Here is a 21,020-nt window from a genome sequence, read left to right on the forward strand (position 1 = left end):
TGATGGTAGAGACTGAAGAACCTTGATTGAATAGGGAAGTTAGAAACTTTAGGACTTCTGACTTGGGACAGTGATGGGATCTAGACCCCGGAGTTGAGCCCAAATAGCAAATCTCTTCCATTTGCTAGTATACAATTTCCTAGTGGCAGACTTGTGGGCCAAGGATAAGATCGCATGACTTCGGGTCTAAAGTATGATTTCTGACTATAGTCGGGAAGAGGAGGAGCCAAGCTGTTAACTTCAAAGAGTGAAGGGACTGATGGAGTTGTCGACTGATGAATTAATAGGTCAGGATCTGATCCAGGAACCATGGACTGTCCAGTGCATACTTCGAAGATAGGGAAACCATACCTAACGAGGGCCAGTAAGGCAACTAAAATCATTTTGCTCCCTAAGTGAGTCGCCTTTTGGATCACTCTGGGAAGGAGGAACGGAGGGAAGCGTATAGCAAGCCGGTGGGCCAAGATGATGGGGTAAGGCGTCCATGGGAATCTCCCGGAGCTGGAGTGAGAGAGAAGAATTTTCTGCACTTGGCGTTCAGCGAGGTTGTGAAAAGGTCGCAACAAGGAGTTCCCCATGCAGGCAAAACTGGAACAAACTTTAGGGACAAAGGATGGATTAGGCCTGAGGGATACTCTATCTTTGTGAAAAACCAGTGGTGGTTTGACAGATAGAGCTTGAAGCTCTGAAACTCTTCTGGCTGAAGTAATAGCACCAGAAAGGCAGTTTTCCAAGAATGAAATTTCAAATTACAGGTTGCTGCCGCTTCGATGTGGGAGGTGGTTATGGCACGTAACACCACATCGAGATCCCATGGAGGAGCAGGATGAGAAATCGGAGGTCTTAAAAGCAGCACCTTTCATGAAGGTTTTACACAATCTGTTGCTCATCAAAGGTGGGTTTATAGATTCATGAAAATTGGAAATAGCTGCCAATTGGACCTTGATGGTAGAGACTGAAGAACCTTGATTGAATAGGGAAGTTAGAAATTTAGGACTTCTGACGGACAGTGATGGGATCTAGACCCGGAGTTGAGCCCAAATAGCAAATCTCTTCCATTTGCTAGTATACAATTTCTTAGTGGCAGACTTGTGGGCCAAGATAAGATACATGACTTCGGGTCTAAAGTATGATTTCTGACTATAGTCGGAAGAGGAGGAGCCAAGCTGTTAATTTCAAGAGTGAAGGGACTGATGGAGTTGTCCCGACTGATGAATTAATAGGTCTGGGATCTGATCCAGGAACCATGGACCGTCCAGTGCATACTTCGAAGATAGAAACCATACCTACGAGGCCAGTGAGCAACTAAAATCATTTTGCTCCCAAGTGAGGTCGCCTTTTGGATCACTCTGGGAAGGAGGAACCGGAGGAAGAAGTATAGCAAGCGGTGGGCAAGGATGGGAGTAAAAGCGCCATGAAAAATTGGAAATAGCTGCCAATTGGACCTTGATGGTAGAGACTGAAGAACCTTGATTGAATAGGGAAGTTAGAAACTTTAGGACTTCTGACACCGGGACAGTGATGGGATCTAGACCCCGGAGTTGAGCCCAAATAGCAAATCTCTTCCATTTGCTAGTATACAATTTCCTAGTGGCAGACTTGTGGGCCAAGGATAAGATACGCATGACTTCCGGGTCTAAAGTATGATTTCTGACTATAGTCGGAAGAGGAGGAGCCAAGCTGTTAACTTCAAAGAGTGAAGGGACTGATGGAGTTGTCCCGACTGATGAATTAATAGGTCCAGGATCTGATCCAGGAACCATGGACTGTCCAGTGCATACTTCCGAAGATAGGGAAACCATACCTAACGAGGCCAGTAAGGGGCAACTAAAATCATTTTGCTCCCTAAGTGAGTCGCCTTTTGGATCACTCTGGGAAGGAGGGGAACCGGAGGAAGAAGTATAACAAGCCGGTGGGCCAAGGATGGGAGAAAGGCGTCCATGGGAATCTCCCCGAGCTGGAGTGAGAGAGAAGAATTTTTCTGCACTTGTTCAGGGTTGTGAAGTCGCAACAAGGAGTTCCCCATCTGCTGAAGATCTGAGTTGTCACTGCATGCGTTCAGAGACCACTCATGAGGAGAGAATAGTTCTGCTTGGTCTGTCGGCTATCACGCTGGATCTCCCAGGATATGAGTCGCTACCAGAAAGCGTCTAGTGGCCACTGCCCATTCCCAAACTCTCATGGCCTCTCTGCAAGGGGGTAGGATCTGGTCCCTCCTGCTTGTTCCAGATGCCAGACTACTGACATGTTGTCGGACTGAATAGCAATTCGCCCTGAGGGAGGTAATCATGGAGGGCTTGTAGAGATAGAAGCACACGCCCTCATTTCTAGAATGTTGATGAAGGAGACTCTCTCAGAATGCCAATTGCTTGGACTGACCTGCCCAGGTAATGCCCCCCACCCTGTCTGGGAAGTCCGTCGTCCAATGTGGCTGTAGGAGGAGGTGGAATGAAGGGTCGTCCCTGATCCAGATTGAGGACACCAGCCACCAGCGAAGGTCCGTTTGCAGGTTTCCGTGATCCATATGAGGTGACTGAGAGGGAGATCCTGAAAGGACCACTGGGTCGATAGGAGCCACTGGAGAATTCTCATATGCAATCTTGCTAAGGGGACTAGGAGAACAGTGGCCGACATGGAGCCTAATAGCTGCAGGACCATCCTGGCTGGGGCTTTGGATTTGAGAAGCAAGGCTTGGACTTGAGCCTGTATAGTCTGTATCCTTTCTGTAGGAAGATAGACCCGCATTTGGTTTGAGTCTATCTCTACTCTGATGAACCTTATGCGCTGAGATGGCAGCAACACAGACTTTGGCCAATTGAAGGTGATTCCAAGGGAAGTGCCTAGTGATATGGTGGCTGCTAGGTTCTGCAATAGTAGACACCTGGAGGTGGCAGTCAGGAGCCAGTCATCCAGATACGGAAACACCTGGAATCCTAGACTCCACATGTGAGCAGTCACGACCGCCAAACATTTGGTGAACACCCTGGGGGCTGTGGTGATACCAAAGGGCAGTGCACAGAACTGAAAATGACTGTCTCCCAGGCTGAAGCGCAAATGTCTCCTGGATGCCTGATCTATCAGGATGTGATAATAGGCGTCCTTGAGATCTATGGAGCACATCCAAACACCTTTCTCCAGCAGTGGGAGAATGGATTGTAAGGTGACCATTCGAACTTGGACTTCTTAACTGAACGATTTAGGTTGCTGAGATCAAAATGGGCCTCAAGTCCCGGTCTTTTTGGCACCAAAAGAATCTTGAGTAAGTCCCTAATCCGATCTGGTCTGCGGGGACAGTTGGATGACTCCTTTTAAAGCAGCTTTGAGATTTGAATGCGCGATTTCCGTTGACTGGGTGGCGGGTCTGGGATTTTCCTGGGCGGAGGGGTGTGAAAAGGGGATGGCGTAACCTCCGGCGATGATTGAAGCACCCATCGGTCCTGAGTGATACCCTCCAGGCTTTTAGGTGTCTCGAAAAACTACCCGACTGGCTCCGGGCTGCAGTTGGGCAATCCTTCAGGGATTGTGGAAGGCTGAAGAGCCGCGAAAGGACTCGCCGGTCTCCAGTGTTGCGGGGCCTCTGCCGCCTCTGGGACGGCGTCTTCAGAAAAATTTCCCCTCCTCTGCCTCTAGAAGGGGATGCGTCCTGCTGCTGAGGATAAGACTTCTGGGATTTATGGAACCACATTTTCCCTCCTCTTTTAGTAGCAGGGTAAGGCCGAGGGAGTGGAAAACCGTGCCTGACAGTCAAAGTCTTACCTTCTTGCTCACAGTGGGTCAATGTGTCCTTTACCTTGGGTCCAAACAAAGAGGACCCATCAAAGGAGCATCGGCAAAGGAAGACTTAAAGGCTTCGCAAAATGACACAGGCAGAGCCAGGCTTGCCTCAAGTAGAGCAACACCCGTACTGCCACTCTACTCGCCCCTAGGCTGCATATGAAATGAGCCTCATGGGAGAGTTTGATATCGATGACAGAGTAGCCAACTGAGAGCCAACCGTCTGGGCCAGCTGCTCAGGTAGGTTACCCAAGAGGGTATCTGAAAGCTCCTTGATCAGATCCCTCTGAAATCTAGTGAAGTGCGTCAAATAGTTCAGGGACCTTAAGGTAAAGGCCGCTGAACTGAGGATGCGCTTCCGTGCGATCCATGCCCCTAGACTCCTTATTAGGAGGATGGATGGACATCAAAGCCTCTGCTACATCTTGTTGGGTAGCAGATGCCACCACCAAGGCATCTACAGCCACACCTTTGGTCAGAAACTCCTTCTCTGGGGGTGCTGATAAGAATTTATTTGGGTGAGCCGGCACCGGTTCCACAGTCTGGATGCTCCCACGCCCTTCGACAGATCAAATCTAGGAGCTCATCAAAGGGCGGAGACACCCAGGAGGCGGAGGGCTGAGCCCCAAAGGCCTTGAGGAACACCAACTCATCAGCGGAAGGGGGTTTGGAATGCCAGCCGCCTCGTTATTTGAGGGCTTCCAAGATGTCTGCAAAGGAGACATCATCCGAGGATGACTTAGGGGACCCCTCCGCATCATCAAGATCGGTGTCCGATGTGGGAGACTCATCGGGGGAGTCGATGTGCTTCCTCTTGCACAGTCTTTTCCGTGGGGGTTCCTCCGAAGAAGCTTCAGAGGGACCTCCAGGAGGGGGGGGATCCCCACTGGGGGTGACCTCAGGCCCCGGGGCTCTGCTGTCTAGCGACAGGGGGACTACAAAAGACCCAGTCTCCGTGTGTAGGGAAGGTGCCGGTGAGACCGTGGAGGTAGCCAAAGAAGATTTGGCCAAAGCACTCCTCATGGCCCTGAAGGCCGGACCGCCAGAGTCCTGGGAAGGTCCAACCCCCGGGGCCACAACAGTAGACGGCACCCCCGCAGCCGACGCACCGAGAGGAAGGCTCGGAACAGAAAACATCGGTCCCAAAGCGTCCCCCCCGGGGCCGACCGAGGAGGTCCGTGTACCGAACTCCGACTCGAGAGCCGGGGTTGGAGTAAGGGTCGGAGCTGACCCGAAAACCTCCATTGGCTCCACCAGCACCGGCTCCAATGGTGCCGAGGCTGTTGGAGGAGGAACCAGAACTACAGGGTGGGCCATCGGCTCCGAAGCCGATTGGGCTGGAGCCGAAACTAATTTCTGGAATACAGGAGACTGAAACAGTCTTTGGAGCACCCTGTCGTTGTCCGAATCTGACATCTTGGAAGATCGGGAGGAGACCGACCGGGTCCGAGCAGACTTCTCCATCGGCTCCGAAGGACTGGGGGACCGGCTCCGAATAGACTCGATCAATATCGGTGCCGAGGGAGATTCCATAGCAATTTCCCTCGGTGCCAAAGAGGGCTTCGGTGCCGAAGGGGAAGAGTCTGAGCCGGCAACCCTCATCAGCTCCAAAATCAGTGGAGCTGATGAAGGTGACCCGCCTCTCGAAGCCCCAGCCATCGGCTCCGAAGCCAGAGGAGTCGAGGCTGGAGGCATCGAGGTAGACCGTTCACTCGGCTCCGAAGTCCGTGGAGCCGATGGAGAAGCCTGCCTAGATTTCTTAGTGGTCAGTTCCGACGGGCTGGTCGGAGCCGACAATTTCTTTTTCTTAGCTGGAGAGGAAGAGGAAGATAAGGCCTCTTCGAAGGAGGGTTTGATAAGCCCTTTTAAAATCAATTTATTCTTCCTCTTGGAGGACCCTAGAGGAAAAGCGTGACACACGCTGCAAGACTCCTGAAGGTGTTTGGCATTCAAAATGTAATAAATATGGAGTAGATGCCTTTGTTTTAACTGGACATTTTTGGTCATCTTAAGTGGCTCATTTTTATATAACATCTGATGACACAGTTCCATTTGTACCACAGTAACATAATGTTTGGAATCTACTCAGTTTATCTGACATATCTACTTCTTAATTATAACTCAGCACTGATTGTATAAACCAATAAGTAACCATTACTTCTATCATGTATTTTTTACTAGTTTAAACTTGACAGTCTAACCACCAATATAACAAACCTCTCTAACTGTAAAGATTTTCACAGAATCATGTCACAGATATTTGCCTCGTATTTTTGGTCCAGTCATAAAATTGTGGGTACCACAAAATATGCAAAAACACATTCAGGCAAAACGGCTCATTAAAAGCCCTTGGGTAAAGATTAAAGAATGTCCTGACAGAAAACTCACTAATTTTTAAAAGCAATTCACATGTAAAAATGTGACAATCAGTTTTGGCAAGCAGATCATTATTGGTGGTGCATCCTGGGATATAATTCCCAAATGTGACTATCTCTGTACAGCATGCAGCCTGCCGAGTCAGAGCAGGATCGGCTCCGAACTTCAAACAGAATGTAGGCGAGACACTGACATTGAAGGTGTTTTTCTTGCCAAGATTTACATTCCGACACTGTTCTGCAGTCTCTAGTATTAATTGCGGTGGATAAATTACAAGTGTTGTCATTAGCGGTTGTCCTCTATTGAGTAGTATGAGACAATTTTATTTTCATACAGAGGGTTCTACTATAATTGTAAGTATGTTATGAAACAGTTCTGTACAGGATTGTCAGGAAATAGTAGATAATAGTGTAAATTACGTTCATCACATATCATGGGTAAACATACTTCCTTGGAACAGTTGGTTATTCTTGACAATTCGTTTTCTTTGATAAAATATACATTCCTATGTAAAAAGCTAATGAAGCTCTGAAATATAACACTGGGAGCTGCTAAATTGCCCTTTGTGTGTGTGTGTGGCGCAATGGTGTGTGTGTGTGTGTGTGAAATTAAAAAAAAAAAGTGTGTGTGTGTGTCTGTGTGGCATTTGTGTGTGTGTGTGTGTGTCACATGCAGAACTCCGGTCATGCATCTGTTCGTTCATTAGTTTACTCTTTTAATGAAACTCTGAAACCACAGTTCATTGTCCTCTACATGCTGGGACATGACAGATAAAGCAGAAGCATGGACTTTGTGGTTTCAGTCTATTTCTGACTAATTTCTGACAGACAACTGTATGCATTTTATTGTAAATTTCAACATAGCCTAACTTGGTCATGCCCATATTCACAACATATACTCTACACTGAGCTGGCAGGTCTATGGCCAGAAATAGAGACAAACCACAAATTTAATGCTATTCAGTAATTATAGTTCTTGTTCACCACTCTGTAGTCTGAGTACACAATACAGAAATGCCACATAGAAGCAAGGGCATTTAACTAATGTCTGTTAATCAACCCATCTTCCTATAGTTATCGAAGTTCATAGAACATAGGGCATTTTATATATATATATATATATATATATATATATATATATATATATATATATATATAGTGTGTGTGTGTGTGTGTGTGTCTATGCTTCTTTTATTGTATGATAAAGGGGCTCAAAATTTTTATTTTTATTTTTATTTATCCTTTTATGACCAGGTTAGCCCCACTAGGCCAGTAGCCTCTTTTCAGGGGAGACCCGAGACAGTATCTCTACTACTACTACGGAAAATTTGGCCATGGCATCAGGGAACTTCACCTACTCATCACTGTTGTGAGTGGAGCCCAGTTTGAAGGAGCACTTCCTGTTTCTGTTCCAGTTACAGAGGCAGCCCAGAGAAACAGGGAGGCAGATGGAGAGAGAAGGAGATGATGGAATGGTGAAAGAAATGAAGGAGAAAGCAAATACTAAGACCGGAGAATGTGTGTAGGATTCTAAGGAAATGTTTCAAAGAAATGTGCTTGACAGAGATGAGTCTGCAAATGGTGGATGTATAATTACAACCCTCTGGTTGGGAGGATTGCAGGATGATTTACTTAAAGAAATGGTGGTACACAGTGAGCCAGAAAAATGAAGGAGATATTTCCTAGTGGGTCATTAGGGTGAAAATACAAAAGGAGCATGCATAGATAATCATGAAAGATAATGTTAAGATGGATAAGAAAACATATGCAGAGAAAGTAAAAGAAGGCAAAAGGGGAGTACCAGAAATGAAGGCAGAAGAAAATGAAAAATGTATGCATATGGTAAGGATTCAAAGTAATGAGGAAAAAGAAATGGACAGGTATGAAGTGTGGGAAACTTTAATAGCTCCTTTGGGTATAAAATCACATGAGGTAAAAGCATTTACTCTTATTAACAGAGACATTTTGTGACATCATATTTGAGACTGTTTTTTTCTATGGAAAATTTTCTTGGGAGTATATGAAAAAAACTGTAACCCATGGAATCTTTATGTGATAAAAGCATTTAACAGAGACAAAGAATATCAATGTACAATTTCAAGCACAGGTAGAAAGAAAGACCTTGAAAGGAAATTTGAAAGCTTTATGTAAAGAATTACTGGACATTACAAACGTTTATGACAAAAGGGGTTTATGGACTGGTGACTGGAACTGTAATATTGTGTTAAAAATAGAAAGAGAAAAAAAATTATACATACACCAAACATGATAAATGTGTTAGGGAATAGGGGTGTTGTATAATACTGGGGACAACCTGACACATGATTTTTGTTTTTGTGGAAAAGAAGGACATTTGCTAAGTAGCTGTGACAAAAGAAAATGTTAAATCTGTGGGGAGTTGGACAAGATGCAAAAAATGTAAACTGAAATGTTAGAAATGCAGCAAAACTGGAAATTTATGGACTGATTGCAAAAATGAAAACAGGAGTAAGGAGAAAGAAAGAAGAAAATGAACAGAGAAGAAATTTTAGAAGGAGTAGAAATTAAAGAAAAATTAGATACGGAAACATAATGAAGAGGACATAGACGATGGTTCTGAAATAAGTAGTGAAGAAGATATAAATTGAGGGGTAGTAAAAGGAAAAAAAAAGAAATATATTGGTAAAAGGGCAAAAGATAGAAAAAGAAAATTTAAAGGGATCAGCACAAAATAAAAAAGAAAGGAAATGGAGGAAAAGGAACAATACTGCTAAAGACTGGGACTTGGTATAATGGTAAGGTGTTTGACTCAAGGTACAGTGATTTATTCTCACCTTTGGGACAGAAATTGGTTATGCTTAGAATTGCCTATTAAGAAGCCTAGCCTAGTAATTAGCAATAAAGTTATAAAACCATGAATCCATGGAAAAGGGAACAGTTTTAGAGTGTTTTCTGTAAATGTGAATAGTATTAAGAATATAGTAAGAAGACAGGATTTTTGGCATGGTATACATGTGATGCAGATGTAATTATATTAGAAAACAAAATGTTTTTAACAAATAAAGAAAGATTACGAACAGAGAAATTGTGAGGAGGAAAAATAATCTGGAATTTGGGAAATGAGAGATGTTCTGGAATAGCCATGCTCTGCAGAAATACAGTAAAGATATTAAATGTAACTTTAGCAAACATAGGAAGATTAACCATTGTAGATTTAAAATGGAAAGAACAAGTATATGGAATTATAACAGTATATGCTTACACTAATTGTAAAGAACAGGAAAGTTTTCTTCATCAGATTTTAGGCTATGTAGTGATAAATATGTATATTATAATAACATGAAACTTTAATTGTGATTTAAAAGGCAAGTGGAAAAAAGGAAATGATATAAGAAAAATCTTAGAAGTTATAAGATGTGGTAAGTTAAAACTTTGGGGAAAAATTCATGGACATACAAAAGGGGTATGTATAGAACTAAAATAGATCCTTATATAGTATCGAAAGGTTTAGTTAAAGGAGATGGGGAGGCAGTTGAAAAGGGATTTTCTAATCATCTTGCAATATGGCTAGAAATGAAGGAAAACAATGAATATATAAAAAAATAGGCAAAAGAGTAAAAAAGGAAAAATGAGAAAGGATGGAATGAAGAAGGAAAGAGGTTAGTAATACAGTTATGGAAAGATCGTATTACAATGAGGACATTTTTAAAAAATTGGTCTGAATGGTGGATGATATTTTAGGAAAAATATAAAAAAAAATGTTTTTTACAGTGGCAATATGAAGTGGGAAAAGAAGAGAAAGAGAAATATAAAAGAACATATAATGATGTATTAGAAGATTTAGAACATAATGCTAGAAAGTGCTTTGACAAATAAAAAGAATCAGATGAAAAAAAAATCCAGAAAAAAACATAGGAATTGTTATATAAGTAAAGATATTTTTTTACAAGAAAAAAAAAGTATCAAGTTAGTTAAGTAGATCAGTAAATGAAGACGATAGTGCAATGAGAGGATTTAAAAATGTAAAAGATGAAACAGAACAAACTCAGGAAAAGATTATCGTGGGGATTCAATAAAGTATGTGTAAGCTTCGTGCAAAGCCTACACAGAGTTTATTGTTTGCGTGATAAGCAGTGGTGGTAATTACATATTCATGCAGCGTACCACATTTAAAGAAAAACAAGTGTGGTTTCATGGCTAGCAACAGTATTGCTGGCCAAGAAACCATGTGTAGCAACACGAATAGCAGCAGACATGTAGAGCTGTTTACCTATGAGCAAACTAGGTCTGCGGGATTGTGTGGATTACCACAATGATTACTAAGGTTAATAATATAGCAAAGTATATGGTCCAAATGCATTACAGGACATAGTATACAGTGCAGAGTACCCTGGAATCCCATTTCAGGCATTCAGTACAAAAGTTGTGTAAATGACCCATAATGGTACGTGGACTGCTATGTAAAATAAACAGTCAGGGGAAGTGTGTTGCATTGAATAGGGACACACAGATTAATTGTATGAATGAACACAGGCAAAGAGGACAGCTGAAACATTGTAATGTACAGCTGATAAAGGCATGTAAATGGAAGACAGTTGTAGCAGGAACACTAATCAAATATCAGCATGGTACAGTATGGACTGCACAGTACAAATGTATATTATGAGACTGTCACAAACGGTGACATAACAATGGAGAAGGATGTCTTTGTGATGTAAGCATCCTGGCATGAACAATGGACAGGACATCTATCAGGGAGGTTATATACAATCTGGGTTAAGTGCACAATGAGAAGCTGTGCAAACGGATTTGCCTGAATATGGCTGTAATGTCAGCAGATGTCTCCACCAACTGGGACACAGTTACAGGCTCATGGACAACAGTAAACAGAAGCATGCACAATCATAGACAATATCAGAATAACACCACCAGTAATCCCATGTCTCTGACATAACATATGCAGTTCATAGTGATCGTAGATAGTTCTGCACAAACACATCTGAACAACTTTTATGACATGTCTGCAATCTATGAGTGTAATCAAGTACACTGTTCTGACACTGTAACATCAGCTGATGGTTTTAGGAGGGACACTGCTATACTTGTATGTGATATTATGATACATCCAGGCTAGCTAGCTGGTGTGCATGGTGTGTGTGTGTGTGTGTGTGTGTGTGTGTGTGTGTGTGTGTGTGTGTGTGTGTGTGTGTGTGTGTGAAACACTATAAGCCTGAAAGTCAAAATCTGAAAACTATAGACTGAAAATGCAAAATCTTGAAAGTGCAATGAACTGGAGAACTGCTTGCTGTGAGATGACAATGCGAACTGCTGCAATGCATCATTCTGATATGGTTACATTGAAGGTAATAAATCATTTGTACACATCAACTGTATCATCAACTACCTATCCATGTTAGATTCTAGCTGGGCATCTACATTTAAATGATGGACCTTTAAAACAAACTGGATAATGCTAAACTGGTTATTATATTGTTATCTTTGTATAACCATTTAGATGGTTTTGAAAGACTGAATCATTTTGCTTTGCTGGAAATGCCTACAGAACTATTTCTCCTGTATTTTTGTCCTTTTTGTAGAAAATTTTTAATAAGATATACTTGTTTAAAATGTATACGTCTCCTACTAGCCTATAGGATTATTTCCCATTTTATGACATGTCTGCAATCTATGAGTGTAATCAAGTACACTGTTCTGACACTGTAACATCTGCTGATGGTTTGATATTATGATACATCCAGGCTAGCTAGCATGGTGTGTGTGTGTGTGTGTGTGTGTGTGTGTGTGTGTGTGTGTGTGTGTGTGTGTGTGTGTGTGTGTGTGTGTGTGTGTATATATATATGGTTCCCTATCAGAAGCCTGAAACACTATAAGCTTGAAAAACTATAGACTGAAAATGCAAAATCGTGCAAAATCCTGAAAGTCAAAATCCTGAAAACACAAAATGGACATACAAGTGTGTGGTTGGTTTGTTTAAGTGAGTTAGGGTGACAAATATTGGGGTTAGGGCGGTTTAAGTGAGTTAGGGTTGGACCTTAGGGTTAGGGTTAGGGTCAGGGTCAGTTGGTAGATATTAGTGTCTTTATAGTGACATATTAGCATTATTTGTGTTTTCAGGATTTTGACTTTCAGGATTTTGCACTTTCAAGATTTTGTATTTTCAGTCTATAGTTTTCAGGATTTTGAATTTCAGGCTTATAGTGTTTCAGGCTTCTAATAGGGAACTATATATATATATATATATATATATATATATATATATATATATATATGTGTGTGTTTGTGTGTGTGTGTGTGTGTGTGTGTGTGTGTGTGTGTGTGTGTGTGTGTGTCTGTGTATGTGTGTGTGTGTGTGTGTGTGTGTGTGTGTGTGTGTGTGTGTTTGTGTGTATATATATATATATATATATATATATATATATATATATATATATATATAGATATATATATACAGCACAATCCACACTACCATGAAAGTAACCCATGTTATCAATGTTGTCAAACAGCTATGTATGTACTGTGTGCACCGCCAGAATAGGCATCATACATGCATCTGGTATAAAACCTTGCTGGAGGTTCTGCACAATCAGACAGTACCGTTTAATGCAACAAAAAAGTATGGCCAAAAAGATGTGTGGGAGCTCACTGTGGCAAAGGTGGTATTATGGCCTTTTAATGTGGATGTCCTGCACATACTCAGGAGTTGTGTTACATACAAGGGAGTAGTCACCAATGTGGGCCCATGCTGGTGGAAGTTCCACATACCATCTACCCCAGTCCATATGTCACATACCACTTGGTCTGCTTATAGGGGAATGATGTCTACATTATCATTAGGTTCTCTGTTTGTTTTCATAATGTAACACATCCCCACATGTTTTTGTTTCATCTTATGCGTTGTCATGGCTGTGGCAGCAATTTTTGGTGTGTGTTAATACTGTCTGTATTATACTTATTTATTTATTTAACATTTGTTAACCGGGAAAGTCTGACTTGGAATGAAGATAGTTTTCAGCGGAGGTCCGGGAAGAAATGCTCCAGATGCATGTCTTTATAAGATAGGAGGAAACCGAAGCACCTAGAGGAAGCCCACATGAACACAGGGAGGACATGCAGACTCCACACAGAAGGCACCTCAGCCGAGAATCGAACTGGAGAGCTTCTTGCTGTGAGGTGACAATGCTACCGCTGCAACACTGCGCCGTCTGATACTAATATCACAGATGGAGTTAATGATTACCCACAATCTGCAGTCCTCTAGACAGCTGTTTGGACATAGGATGTGTATGTCATTCTTGACATCTGTGACTTAAATAATGGTTCATAGGTTCATAGGTGTGTACTAGGCTAATGGCCCTGGAGCCTTTACAAGCCTGGTCTACAGGATTACCCTGGCATCATGCCACCTGACCTCAGTTCCCAATGCCTCTATCGAGGAGAGTCACTGGAGTGATCCCCGGGCTGAATTTTCTATTTTCCATCCACTCATCAAGATTTCTCTTGAAGGGAGCCAGTGAGGTGCTCTGTTTGACATTATGGCAAATCTATTCCATAGCATGGGCAATCTCTGGGTTATGAACCAGTCCCTCCAGCACGTTCTGTTGATTGTGGTAATGAGGTTGAGGTCTCTGGAGAGTGTGGTGTGGAGGGATTGGGATTTCTTTAGATGTAGCATTTTTAACAGAGCTGGGACAAACATGGCTTTGTAAGTCAAGCAGAGATCACTTCTAAATAGGCGATATGAGACAGAGAATAGTTGGAGTTTTTTGAGTCTGTCCATATAGAACAAGTGTTTAAGATCTAGGATCCTCTTTGTGAGGTACTTTTGTGGCCTCTCCAGTTGTTGCAGGTGTCTATTGAGATACATGCCAAAGGGGGCATTGTACTCAATGATTGTTCTAATGAGGAAAGAGTAGAGGGAGACAATGAGCTCTTTCTTCCTGGATGCAAAATCCCTAGTAATCAAATGTGCCACACAGAAGGACTTTCTGACCACAGTGGCAATGTGGTGATCAAAAGAGAGGTTGTTGTCAACCTGTGTTCCCAGATCTCTTATAAGGACTTCTGTGTTCAGTGGACTACCATCGATGTGGTAGTTCATGGTAACTGGGTTTTTCCCAAAGGGGATGATGACACATTTTTGGCACTGAGCTTAAGGCCATGGTTCTGACACCAGTCGTTGGTCTCAATGAGGCCTTTCTGTAGGATGTCAACATCACTTGAGGAGTTAATAGTGGCTCCTGGCTTGCAATCGTCTGCAAACTTTGTCAGCCAGAGTCCCTTCATGTTGGTCTGGACTTCTGAAAAGTAGATACCAAACAGGAGAGGACCCAGGACCGATCCCTGTGGGACTCCACTCATGACTGGTTGGCAGTCTGACTTGGAGTCAGCTACTTTCAAACTGTGGGTTCTATCTGTGAGCCAGTTTGCAACCCACCTAGATATATAGGGGTTGATGCCAAGCTTAGTGAGTTTTTCTATGATTCCTGAGTGGCCAGATCAAGGTAGGCTGTATGAACCACCTTGCCTTCACCCACAGTTCTGGTGACTGACTCAAAGAAGTCGACCAAGTTGAGCAGGCATGATCTACCCATCACAAAACCAAACTGTGTAGGATCCAGAGTTTGGAGATTCCCTATATCCTTGTTTATTAGGTACATGATAATGCTTTCCATAGCTTTGCATATCAGACTTGTCAGGCTAATGGGGCGATAGTTCCCAGGGTCTGTAATTGCTCCTCCTTTGTGGAGAGTGATAACTGTAGCAGTGCACCATTCGGTAGGGACAAAGCCTGAGGTGAGGCTGTGAACAGAGCACACATGTGAGGTGCCAGTTCACTCTGTAGTTCATGTAGGACACAGCCAGGGATATTGTCAGGTCCCATAGAAGCTGTATTCTTGGCCTTGGACAGTGCTGTTTTAACCTGTGCAGCAGTAATACTGAGTGCCTGGCAATCTACTGGTATTGTGATTGGTCCTTTGGGGAGAGGGGGGGTAAAGTTGGCACTGAATTTGTCGGCCAGTATATTGGCTATATCTGTTGGCTCAGTATAGAAGGTACCATTGTGCAGTAGCTCAAAGCAAATCTGGGTATTCCTGTGGATATTCTTTACATAACTATAGAAGGCCTTATGGTTACTTTACTATCTGCTGCAATTCTGTTTTCATAGCTAACTTTAGAGGATTTGATGAGGGATCTCAGCTTTTTGTTGAGGCTGATAAGGGAGTTTTTCCAGTCTTGGGACTTCACCTTATTCTGCATCAGTTTCCTCCTTCTGTTGTAGAGTTTGTTTATGGCAAGGAACCACCAGATTGGCTTCCTTTTTTGGAGGAAAGCATCTTGGTTTTATTGGGTATGATGAGATCCATGCATTTGTGTACATGTTCGTACAGTGCATTGGTGTATGATTCGGTGGTCATGCAACTATTTTCCATTTGCATGGGTGCCGTGAAGTTAGCCACCTCTGTCTTTAGGAGCCAAAAGTTAGCTTTGGAGAAGTTTTTCATGGTGGTTACCTTTGTGGAGGATTTCCAAGGTGATTAGTTTGTGGTTGGATCTAACCAGGGAGGAGTTGACTATTGGTGTAGATCAACGGTCGCCCATGTTAGTAATGACCAGGTCAAGGATGTTACTACCTCTAGTGGGGGTAGAATGAGCTGGTCCAGGGCATTGGAATTAATGAATTCCAGGAAACGTTGGGCAAGTGTATTGCTACATGAGTAGTTTTCCCAGTTAATGTAGGGGTAGTTGAAGTCGCCCAGTATGAGAGTGTTAGGTTGGACCCTAATATTCTCCAGGGTGCTTAGGAACATGGAGTGTGAGTCTTGGGTCATGGTTGGGGACCTATAACAGGCTACAACTTGAATCGCTGTCTTACCCAATGTTAGCTGCACCTGAAGTATCTCTGATGAGTTATGTTGGGCTACCAGTCTGGAGGTGTGCGAATCCTTTATGAATATGGAAACACCGCCACCTTTGGAGCTTTGGTTCAGGTTCTGGGGTCAGCAGACAACCCTGATGTATGGGCCTGATCACTGGACTTCAGATATACGTCACGTCACACATTTCAACATATTTAAGTGCCAAACATGTGATCCAGTGGTCTACCCACTTGGTGATATAGCTGTTTATGACCACTTGTAATACTGTTGAGTTAATAACGCAGTGTGGCTTTGTGTCAAATTCCTTGCCCTAGTCAAGTTCCACAGGAGGATAGTGTTGTCATCATGAATGCCCTCAATGACCTTCTTGAGGACATTTAACAGATGTAACAGACAGGGATGTAGCATTAACAACTCACACATGTCTTTTGCACACAGCCAAGATATTACCAGTGCCATTTAGAAAAGGTCCATGATTAGATATTGGTCTACCTCACAGATGAGGAGAGTCAGGATTTTTCTATACATGCCATGTATGAGGTGCTGCTCCCCTCCACTCAGATGGGTGCATGTTGATGTACATCCTTCTACAGGAACATATTCAACATGGAGGGGTTTGTTGAAGTGTGAGTCCAACCATTTTAGGTAGGTGTATTTTTTGAGCCATGCTATAGGAGATCTGTGATGTCATCACAGCCCACTGATTCTGTGTAAGCAGCCTGGATGAAGGTAAGACAGTGCATACTGCTATCTTGATCAAGCATAGGGTTTTGAAACAATCTGCCACTCAGGTATCATTGAGAAACTCTCCCAGCTGGGGATTAACCTTTACTTCACTAGATGGTTAGCTAACTGGCTCACCAATAGAACACATACTGTGAAAGTGGGTGAATCAACCTCTACAAGTAGAGCTGTCCCCAGGGGCATATCACAAGGATCTGTGCTGGGCCCTTTACTGTTTGGAATCTATTCTCAGCAGTCCAGGCTAAAGCATATGGCCTTTGGCTTACCATGTTTGCTGATTACTGCATATCTGGTACAATCATTTAGTCCACCAATAATGTTAACATATTATAGGAGAGGATAACACAGACAAATAGTTGGTGCCAAAACCATATGGTCTATAAATAAATGCAAAAATGTCTCATTATTTTTGCCTTCTTCAACGTAGAATTCCCCACTAATTACAGCATTGACAAAATCCCCCTATGCTCAAACCCAGTAGTGTAAGACCTGGGAACACAGGTAGATAATCTGAACTTTGATCACCAAGTTTTCCCAGTGTAATAGAAAGGCTACATGTCTCACCTCATAAGTGAGGCAATCGTATCCAGATCTGAGCATGTTATAACAGCACTGTACTCAACCATCATCAGAACATTAATGGAGTATAATGCTCCTTTTTTCATGTACCTCACCAGACACCTGCAGCAGCTGGAGAGACCACAATGGTTCTTCACCAAGAAAATACAAGGCATACAAACCATGCCATGATGTACTTGGATGGACTGAAAGCCTTGTCACTGTAATCTGTATCCTATAGGATGAGGTGACCTCTGCCTGGCCTACAGCTCAATCTCTGATCCTGTCCTGATAGAAATACTGCACATCTGCAGATTAGCTATAGCTGATGACATCAGCAGAGTCCAGTGAGAGGAAGATGGTAGTAGCAGTGTCCTATATGCTGGTGTAAAATGCTTTCTATAATGTCAAGCAAGTGCACAAACACACACACATAGACACACACACACTCCAGATGACTGCAATGAGAATAGAACCCCCTACTTATTTCACTATACTGATTAGAGCACTATGTATTTAATACAAGCATCACAGTACAAGTCTGACTTTCAGAGTGTCAGACAACACTTTAAAGGTGATAAAATCATCAGAATCTGGTGAAGAGGTGGTAAAAGCAGTGTCCTACATGCTGGTGTAAAATGCTCTCTCTCTCATGTCAAGCAAGTGAACAAACACACACACCAGCTGCCTGCAGTAAGAACAGAACCCCTACCTATATAAGTCTACCGACTAGAGCACTCTGTATTTAATGCAAGCACCAGAGCATAAGTCTGACCTGTACAGTGACAGAGAACACATTATAGATGACGATATCAACAGTGTCTGGTGAGGAGAAGATGGTAATAGTAGTGTCCCACATGCTGGTGTAAAATGTACTCTCTAATGCCAAGCAGGCACACACACACACACACACACACACACACACACACACACACACACACACACACACACACACTAGTTGAATAAAGTGAGAACAGAACCCCAACTTATCTAAGTACACAGACTAAAGAACTCTGTATTTAACACAAGCACCACAGCACAAGTTTGACTTGGAGAGTGTCAGACAACACTTTATAGGTGATGACATCAGCAGTGTCTGGTAAGGAGAAGATGGTAATGGCAGTGTCCTACATGCTGGTGTAAAAGCCTCTCTCTAATGTCAAGCAAGAGCACAAACACACACACATACACACACACACACACACACGCACACACGCACACACGCACACACACACACACACACACACACGCACACACGCACACACACACACACACACACACACACACACACACACACACACTAGTTGACTGCAGTGAGAACAGAACCCCTACCTAAGTACACAGACTAGAGAACTCTGTATTTAATGCAAGTGCCACATCACAGTTCTGTCTTTTACAAGACTACATGACAATTTATAGTGGATGATATTAGCAGTGGATGTTGGAGAGAAGATGTTGGGAGGTCTGCATGAAATGTATGTGTAGGCATGTGCAACTGTCAATATATTGGCAAGCCATGGAATTAGAGTGGTGACTGCAGGATACATGCTTATGCTCTTCTGACTAGAAAGACACCATACACACCTCCCAGTTGACTGCAGTGAGATTAGAACCCCTGACTAAGTGCACATACTAGAGAACTCAGTATTTCACACAAGTGCCACAGCACATGTTTACTTTTCTAAGGCTGCAGGATGATTTATAGTGGATGTTGGAGAGAAGATGTTGGGAGGCCTACATGAAATGGATGTGTAGGCATGTACAACTGTCACAATATTAGCAGCCCATGGGATTAGAGTGGTAACTGCAGGATACACACTTATGATCTCCTGACTAAAACACACACACACACACACACACACACACACACACACACACACACACACACACACACACACACACACCAGTTGACTGCAGTGAGACCAGAACCCCTATCTAACTACACTGACTAGAGAACTCAATACTTTACGCAATGGCCATGGCACAAGGCTGTAGAGCAACCTATACAGGATGACATCAGCACTGGATGTTGGAGTGAAGATGTTGGGAGGCCAGAATGAAAGGGATAGCAACCCATGTCCACCTGTCAGGATATTAAAGTTCTGCATGTTACCAGAATGATGAGTGTGCAATATGTAGTATTTGGTGGTTGTGTTTCCAATATGCATGTATACTTTAAGAGGCTGTTTTACAAACTGAATGCAAACAGATGTCCACATTACTACAAGTACTGGAAAATCTGAAAGTGTATTATCATTATAAAGATATGCATGGTATATAAGACAACATTTGTTATTTATTTCTGTAGTGTAGTTGAAACCAGTAGCCATAAAGGTTAAAGTATTCGCCTCCCATGCACAAGGTGCAAGGTTTGATCTTCACCTCTGACCAATGTCTGTTTGGAATTTGCATGTTCTCCCTGTGTCTTTGTGGCATTCCTCCAACCACTGAAAAACATGCAAAGTTTTTTCCATCTCAAAACTCGCCACTAAATGGAACTGTGGGCAGCAGCACAGACTCTATGTGGTGCCCTATAGGTGGAAGAGTTGTACAGACCAACCACTTTCGGCATCTACTGTGGTGCTCAGTATCCTCAAGATAGGAGAACAAGGATCACAGACCGCGTGCCATGGCAGGGCTAGCCACTCAACAATATAAAAATATGGCTCTAGATTATTAATTCATGTTGAGTAATGTTGCCAAAATGGGCATAAGTAGTTACCAGTGCTAAGTGGGTTGAGGACCCGACCTACCCCAGACACCAATGTTAATGGTAGGAGGGGTGTGTGTGCCCCTATTGGCCAGTGTTTACCTGCCATAAAGCCCAGCAGTCCTGGGTCAAAAGCTACTGGCTGGCTGGTGCTGGTTGCCCAGTTTGTGTTACCTGGGATATCTCTGTTGAGCTAAAGCTGGACATAAAACCAATCAACCTGTCAAACATGAACTGAGAACTGCTACACTTAATATAGGTTCATTGACAGGACGCAGCTTGGAAATGGATGACATGATGATATGGAGGAAGCTGGACATTCTGTGTATCCAAGAGACAAGATGAAAGGGCAGTGCAGCAGAACTATTTGACTCGGGATCCAGAGTCTACTACTCAAGAGGCAGACAGGCTAGAAATGGTGTGGGAATTGTAGTGAGAGAGAGGCTTCAGAAGGCAGTGAGGGATGTCATCAGAATTAATGACTGACTCATGGCAATCAGACTCCAGTGTAATCATAGGACACTATTCATAATCTCAACCTATGCCCCATAGCAGGGTTGTGATAGTGAAGAAAAGAGTGCATTCAAACAGCAGTTGCAGGACCTAGAAGACAAAGTAGTATAACATGAATTGGTGTTGATAATGGGTGACTTGAATGCACGCCTGGATCCACATGGGTGGGGCATCAGGAATAAAGAAGGAGAAGCCATTCTAGATTTCCTTCTGCAAATGGCTTGATAGTAGCCAACACATGGATCAGAAAGAATGACAGTCACAAGATCACATACAAGAGTAGCCAACATGCAACTCATGTAGACTTCCCCCTAGTAAGGAAAAAGCACTGGGGTAAAAATCCATGATTGTAAAGCCATCCTCAGTGAAACAGTCAGCCCACAGCATAAACCCCAGGTTGCCCCAATCAGCTGCAAGCAGTGGTTAGAGAAGGCTCTAAGGTCAACAAAGACCAGACTGAGGATCTGT

This window comes from Protopterus annectens, chromosome 1.part2, assembly GCF_019279795.1.
Source record: "Protopterus annectens isolate FY-2018-M chromosome 1.part2, PAN1.0, whole genome shotgun sequence".
Taxonomy (NCBI): domain Eukaryota; kingdom Metazoa; phylum Chordata; order Ceratodontiformes; family Protopteridae; genus Protopterus; species Protopterus annectens.